Consider the following 7,850-nt stretch of genomic DNA (forward strand, 5'->3'; position numbering starts at 1 on the left):
TTGTCCGGAGAGAACAGTCGCTGGAAAAGGATGTCATGCTGGGTAAGGTGGAGGGTCAGAGAAAAAGAGGAAGACCCCCAACGAGATGGATCAGCCAGTTGGCATCATTGATGGCGTCAGTGTGGGAGCGGTAGTGAGTTTGGCCCAGGATCGGACATTGTTTCGTTCTGCTATGCATGGGGTCGCTATGAGTCGGTTCCAACTCGATGACACCTGACAACAACAACATATGCATGTAAAATCTGAACAATGGAAAGATAAAGAATTGATGCATCTGAATTGTGGTTTTGGCCAAGAATATTGAATATACTACAGACTGTCCTAGTGTGTTGCTGTAGGATAAGCACTAGAATGCTAACCACAAGGTCAGCAGTTCAAAACACCAGCTGCTCCTCAGAAACTGTACACAGAGTTGCTATGAGTTGAAGTATACTCAACGACACTTGAAAACATCAGACTATCAGAAAAAGTAACAGATTAGACTTATAGAAATATAACCAGAATGCCCATTGAAAGTTAGAATGGCGAGACTTGGTCTTGTTTATTTGGGACATCTCATCAGGAAACATCAATGTTAGGTGAAGTAGAGGATCTAAATAACTAAAGTAAATGCCTAGCGTGATGGATTGACAAATAACCTCAACAATAGGTTGAAATATATGAAAGATCAAAGAGAAAATATAGGATTGGACAACATAAGTAATTAAATACATAACTCAGAACTGGCAATACAGAAGACAGAGAAGGAAACTGAGAGTCAAAAAAAATCTTCCCTACCGCTTGCCAAGGTCTAGAGCAAGCTTGCTACTATTTGCTTGTCCAGTGTGATCACATTATGTCATCAATGTAATGGATCAAGTTGATGTTCCATTGGATGCCAGCTGGGCTAAGTTTCTTCTGGCTGTAATCACACTGTCCAAAAAATGTAGCCAGTAGCCACATAGAACAATTGAAAGCTCTACACAGCATTCTTGGAAACCCCATACAGGTTAGATGTGAGTTGGAACTGACTCGATGGTTCACAACAACAAACAGCAAGTTAATAGCCATAGGTCTTTTAGGGAAATTAATGGTGAAATCTTCACAGTATACTTATAAGGGTGCTGCAGAATATTTTTTAGTTTCCTCTTTACAGTGTTTTGAGTTGTCTTGCACACTTTGGGAAAACAAATGATCATCTCTGAGAATCTGAGACCTGTATAATGGGAATAAACATGTTTCTTTCCTATTTTACAAGATTCTTGGGCATCAAAAGGTACGATGCATGTGACATAAACTAAAAAAAATACCAACAGAGGTAATATAACACCATTCAACACTTTTTTTTTTGGAAAATGCATTTACAAATGAAAGACTTTATTTTGCAATTAGTTTCACATTTAATTTTTGACTAAAGGATGAGTAGAGTATCAGAGGCATTTAGCTCTTTCTCTGTTTGATCTTATACCAACCTGAGCATAAATCAGGTTTCTAGCTTTAATGCTTTCTTACCGCTTTAATGACACTTCCCTCAGGTTGCACATCCACTGGCAATTTAAGCAGGTGTGACCTCAATTTCCAAGCAATCACATCCTTTTCAGAGGTAGGCATCATTGAAAAATACTCCTGCTTGATAGTTTTGAGGAATGGAAGTTTCAGTCCAGTGCTAAAATTTCCTTACCTCATGCTAACATGAAAATCACTTTTCCCCTTTAACCTTTACAAAATGGGGACCTTGACACGATCACATTTCCCTAGGGAAACAAGATGATAATCATTCCCCTTACACTGTATGCCTGAATGCCCAATAGCACATTGCCAGCATTATTTCTTATTCTCACAAATATATTAACCATCTATGGGAGAAGGAGGGTCTGGCTGATTCTGTATTAAATTATCAAATACTTACTTTAGGCTTTTTTTCTTAGCATTTCTGGGGCCAGTGTTATCATTTATGTGCAATATTTTACTGAGAACAAATTCGTCTCCCCTTGCATTTGAAATAAAATTATTTTCATTAATAAATAAAACTATGTATAGTCTACTTAAATAAAAATCCTAGAACAACTAGAAATTCCAGTGTCTTTTAATATAATTTTGATTAGAAAAAGAGGTGTCTGATACAGTGTTGAAAAAGTTGACAGGTTTTATTAGTTCTATAAGATTGCATCTTTGATTCATTGAAATAAGTAAAAAGTTGGTTATTTTTTTAGTGAAAGGGATCATTAAAAATTTATCGTTGAACAATAATGAAGCTATTTTATAAATTTTTTAGAAACTGCTAAATTCTCACCTGTAAATTTGGCTCCTAATCAGAGTACTGGTAGTTTAAATCTACATAGAGTTGCCCTGGAAGAAAGATCTAGCAATGTATCTCTAGCAACTCACAGCCAGTGAAATCACGATGAGATCACGATGAGTCAGAATTAACTCACAAGCAACTGTTTTGGTTTTGGTTGGATCTGGACAGCACACATGTTGCTATTAGGTGACGTTGAGTTGGTACTGATGTGTAGCAACCTTATACAGAACAGAATGAAACACAATCTTGGCTCCAATCGAGCCAATTGCTGTTGCACTATGCCAAATCATCTTGTTGGTGGTCTTTCTCTTTTTCACTGACCTCCATACTTTACCAAGCATAATGTTCTTCTCCAGTGACTGGTCCCTCTGATAATTTGTCTAAAGTATGAGAGTTGAAGTCTATCCATCCTGGCTTCTAAGAAGCATTCTTACTGTACTTCTTCCAAGACAGATTGGCAGTCCCATACTTTTAATATTCTCCTCCAACATCGTAATTCAAATGCATTTATTCTTCTACTGTCTTTTTATTCATTGTCCAACTTTCACATGTATATGAGGTTATTAAAAATACCATGGATTGGGTCAGGCACACCTAAGTCCTCAAACTGACATCTTTGCTCTTGTACACATTAAAGAGGTCTTGTGCAGCAGATTTGCATAATGAAATACCTCATTTGATTTCTTGACCATTGTTTTCATGAGTGTTGATGGTTGATTCAGAGTAAAACGAAATCTTTGACAACTTCAAACTTTTCTCAATTTATGTGAATGTCATTTATTGATCCAGTGGTGAGGATTTTTGCTCTCTTTACATTGAAGTGTGACCCATACAATGAAGGCTGTGGTTTTTGATCTTCATCACTAAGTATTTTAAGTCCTCTTTGCTTTCAGCAAGTAAGGTTGTCTAATCTACATATCACAGGTTGTTAATGAGACTTCCTCTAAACCTGATTATATTTTTCTTCATATAATTCAACTTCTTGAATTATAAGTATGGTGAAAGAATACAACCCTGTAGCATACCTTTCCTAATTTTTAACTGTTCAGTGTTCCCTTGTTATATTAGAACAACTAGCTCTTTGTCTGTGCACAGGTTCCTCATGAGCACAATTAAGTGTTCCAGAATACTCATTCTTTGCAATGTTTTCCATAGCTTGTCATGATTCATGCAATTGAAAGCTTTTGTATACTCAATAAAGCACAGGCAAGCATCTTTTTGGTATTCTCTGCTTTCAGCCAAAATCATATGATGTCAGCAGTGATATCCCTCATTCCACATTCTCCTCTGAATCTGGTTTGAACCTCTGGCAGTTCTCTGTCAATGTACTGTTACAGTTACCTGCCAATTTAATGTAATGTAAAGAAAGTATCTTCAGCAAAATTTTACTTGCATGCAATACTAATGATATTGCTGATGATTTCTGCATTTCATTGGGTCACCTCTCCTTGGAATGAGCACATATATGGATCTCTTCTGCACATGTGGGATAGACATAAATTGGAATCAACTGGACAACAACTAGCAACAAGACTATATCTAGTGTGTAAAGTTGTTTTTCTGAATGTGAATCATTTATGTCTTACCTAAACATACATCTGCCTGTTCATTTGTTACCTGAAGAGTCTCTGTATTCAGGGTTTCACAGCAGTGGAGTTGCCAGGCACCTTACTACCATTTTGCTTACAATTTCAAAAGTATAAACTTTACAGTTATGATGACTTCTAAAGCTTAGGGATGGAGAGCAAGAAACTTTGCAGGTATCTTGCATGGGACTGAAGGGGAGCATAGGCAAAGGCTTGGCAATTATTACTTAATAAAAACATTTTGTTCTTATAATGAAGGTGTAAATATGATGACTCAGGAATATCTGAACTTTAACTTCATGAGAGGGAGAGAGAATTACCATGTGCATCAACCTAAGGCTGACTCCTGTGAGGTAATAGACATGCATCCACCCTCCAAACTTTTTATTAATTCTAACACCAGCTGTCCCTCCTACAGTACTTTCTGCTAGGTTCCATAATGTGTGGCAATGGCCACACAGAACTCACAGACCATACTCATAGTTATGAAGCTTATTAGGGAAGTAACTTTGCAACTCAAGATTAAGAATGACTGAGGTTACAGTTTTTTCAGATATGAAAGCTTTTCAACCGTGCTACAGGAAGGCTTCTGTCAGACCCTCAAGGCTCTTGGGACTGGCCTCTGGCCTTCTTGAGCAAGTGTTAAAAAGCTCTTTAATTCTATCATTAAGTTCCTTGGGGCACAGAACTCTGTTAATAAATATTGGTTTGATGTCGCTTAGTTCTGTCACTTCATAAATTCATTGCGTAGGCTCCGACAGTTCTCCTGATTCTGCTTCTGCTGGTTCTCTGCTGTACTTGCTTACCGCTTCTCACCTTCTTGTGCTACCTCTAGACTATAGCTCTCTATCTCCTGGAGCTGCTGTTGTTGTTGTTGTTGAGTGCCGTCAAGTTAGCTCTGTATGGAGTTTCCATGGAGTGGTTGTTGGGTTCCACTGAACCACTGAACTTGCAGTTAGTAGTCTAGTGCTTATCCTACAATTCCACTCTAGGACTCCTGGATCTAGAAGGTTATAAATAGAGGTATTCTGATTTCAAGTCTACTCTGACTTTCTTTTTTGAGAATCATAACGTCTTCTCTCTTTGATTCTGGGATGGCTTATTTTAAGCCTTGTGAGATGGTAAAACTGATCAATTCCCTTGGTAGGAATTCATATACCTTATTTGAATGACTCCACCCACAAAAGGATGCCATGCACATAATTATTGCAAGCTGCCCAATCCCGAGGCGGACCATAATTGCCTTCTTTGCATAGTACCTCACAGTCATTCAGTGGGAGTTACAAGACAAAGTGGAGAAATCCCATATTCTTAAAGTGTAAAAGTGATGAATTATACTGAAGAGTGATTTTGATGGACTCTGTGAGTTGGAACTGACTTGTGGCATGAAGTAGCAGTAGCAGCAGAGTCACAAACCACTTATTATATGATCTGTGATAAGTAAGGCTTTGTGTCAATTTGGCTGGGCCTGGATTCTCAGTGGTTTGGCAGTTAAAACATGGTAATCCCCATGACAAGATCTGTTTTGAGCAGTCAGTTAATTGAAAGAATGCTGTAAAAAAGCAAGCTTGCTTTTTGTTGAGTCTGAATCCTGCATCTGACAATTCATCTGACCTCTAGTTATTTGGACTTGAGCCACCAGTGGCCTGCTATGTTACTTGTCCATCTTAGGATTCATCAGTGGCCTGCCATCTTACCTGCTCACCTTAGATTCATCTGCCTTTACAAGCAAAAGCCTGCTATCTGATCTTGATGATTTTTGTTTCATCAACCCTTGCAGCTATAGGTTTGGAACTTGCCTGCTCCTGGTGTGGTACTATTGAATAAATACTGAACTACTAACTACAAAGTTGGAGGTTCAAATCTACAAGCTGCTCCTTGAAAATCCTATAGAGCGTTGTTATGATTTAGAACCAACTCAATGGCACTTTACAATAACAACTGTGTGAGCCATTTCCTTGATATAAACCTTTCTTTCCATATATATTGTTATTGTGAAATGCTTTTGAGTTTATTCTGATTCATAGCAAGCCTGTATAGGGTTTTTGAAGAGCAGCAGGTGGGTTTGAACCCTGAACTTGAGGTTAGAAGTACAGTGCTTATCCTATAGTGCTATGGTGGCTGTGTGTCATGGAGTCGGTTCCGACTCATAGTGACCCTGTACAGGGTTTCCGAAGTTGTAAATTTTTACATGAGCAGAATGCCTCATCTTTCTCCCGTGGAACAGCTGGTAGTTTTGAACTGCTGACCTTGTGGTTCACAGTCTGATTCATAACCAGGATATATATATATATATATATATATATACAAGCTTTACTTGTTCACCCAGCCTAAGACATGATCTAAACAAATTTTTACTGTTCCTATGAACTCCCCAAATTGTGGAATCAGATGTGAATGCAAATTCTGCATTTGCCACTAACTAGTTACAAAATCATAATCTGGGATTTGGAAAGGAATTTAGTGTTCAACTCTTCCACTTTTTACAAGTTGTGGGAAGAATGTGTGTGAAAAAGGAGATGGCAGTACAGCTAGGGGAGGGGTGAATGCAATTAACCTGCCTCACAAATCTGTCTCAAAGAAGGAAGTAAATATTTCTACCTATGCTGTTTTAAACTTATTGACATCTTTCTAGATGGACAGAGAATGGACTCACTTAACTTGATCTTAGATTTCTCATTTTTCCAAATAATAATGACAAGCCCCATAAAAATGCCTTATTCAACACCTGTGGACTGGTGTGTCAGTTACTGAGTGTAAAACCACCTTAAGACAATAACCTCAAAAGGTTTAGAAGTTGAATATTCAATTAAATGTTAACTTGGATTGCTTCTGGCTATGAAGGGAGATTAAAGGCTGGTTCATGCTGATAAACAAATATGCATTCAATAAGAGTGGCATTGAGATAGCTAACTTGGCTTTTCTATGTGATTTTTTTATTTAATTGAAACATAAGAAATTATTTGATAACATTCCACATGAAAATTTGCACCATTGACAGGCTTACCAATTTAATGAAATTTTCTTGATTTGAGTCTCTTCAGAGCCACATATATGTTGTAATTTTTAATCTAGTAATAACAGTATAATTGAAAAAAAACAACTTGAGCCCTGGTGTGGCACTGTAGGATAAGAACTAGATTGTTAACCACAAGGTTGGCAGTTCAAATCCACCAGCCACTCTATGGAAACCCTATAACGGGTTACAATGAGTCTGAACTGACTTGATGTCACTTAACAACAACAAACACAAATTTGAATATAAAGGCTAACCTAAGATAATGTAATTCTACTGCTACCTATAAAAATCACTATATTTGTCACCACAAACTAATTTCAGCTTCCTTTAAGGAATGGTGGATGGAGCACTAGAATTAGTTCTCTTACTCAAATTTATTTATTTTTTCCCTGTTAACCAACGTGTTTAAGATTCCTATTACAGGAAGACATTTTTCTTTGTGGAGGCTGACAGTTTTTGGTAATCTCTAACTTGCCACTTGATTTTTACTCCTGGATTCCTGTCACAGAACCTTGATTCCCAGGGCTTCCTCAATACTGTGTGTCGAGCGGATATGGAGACTGAGTAGAAAGGTTAAAGAACTCTTTGAGGCCTCTGCAATGACAATTATTTAAAGATTATTATTTTTTTTTTTCTTGATGTAAATGGTGACTCTGTTGGTCTGTTTATGTTGCAGTAATGTATTGCATATTGGATGCAAGATTTTCCGTATGGTTTACTTTGATAAAAATATTCAATATACAAATACACCAGACACTAGCAAGAAAATAAAACAAGTTTCTGATATTGTACCTATTCACATAGTGGTGGTGGTGGTGGTGGTGATGTGCCTTGTAGTGTTTCTGACCCATAGCGACTCTGCACGGGGTTTCCGAGGTTGTAAATCTTTACGAGAGCAGAAAGTCTCATCTTTCTCCCACGGAACAGCTAGCTGGTAGCTTCCAACTGCTGACCTTGTGATTCA

General features: G+C 37.6%; 1 pseudogene; it reads right to left on the minus strand.

The window, feature by feature from the left end:
- Positions 1-1,590, minus strand: part of LOC102826393 — a 26,112-nt pseudogene extending 24,522 nt beyond the window's left edge.
- Positions 1,591-7,850: the final 6,260 nt, after the last annotated feature.

The sequence above is a fragment of the Chrysochloris asiatica genome, unplaced genomic scaffold (assembly GCF_000296735.1).
Source record: "Chrysochloris asiatica unplaced genomic scaffold, ChrAsi1.0 scaffold00095, whole genome shotgun sequence".
NCBI classification, from domain to species: domain Eukaryota; kingdom Metazoa; phylum Chordata; class Mammalia; order Afrosoricida; family Chrysochloridae; genus Chrysochloris; species Chrysochloris asiatica.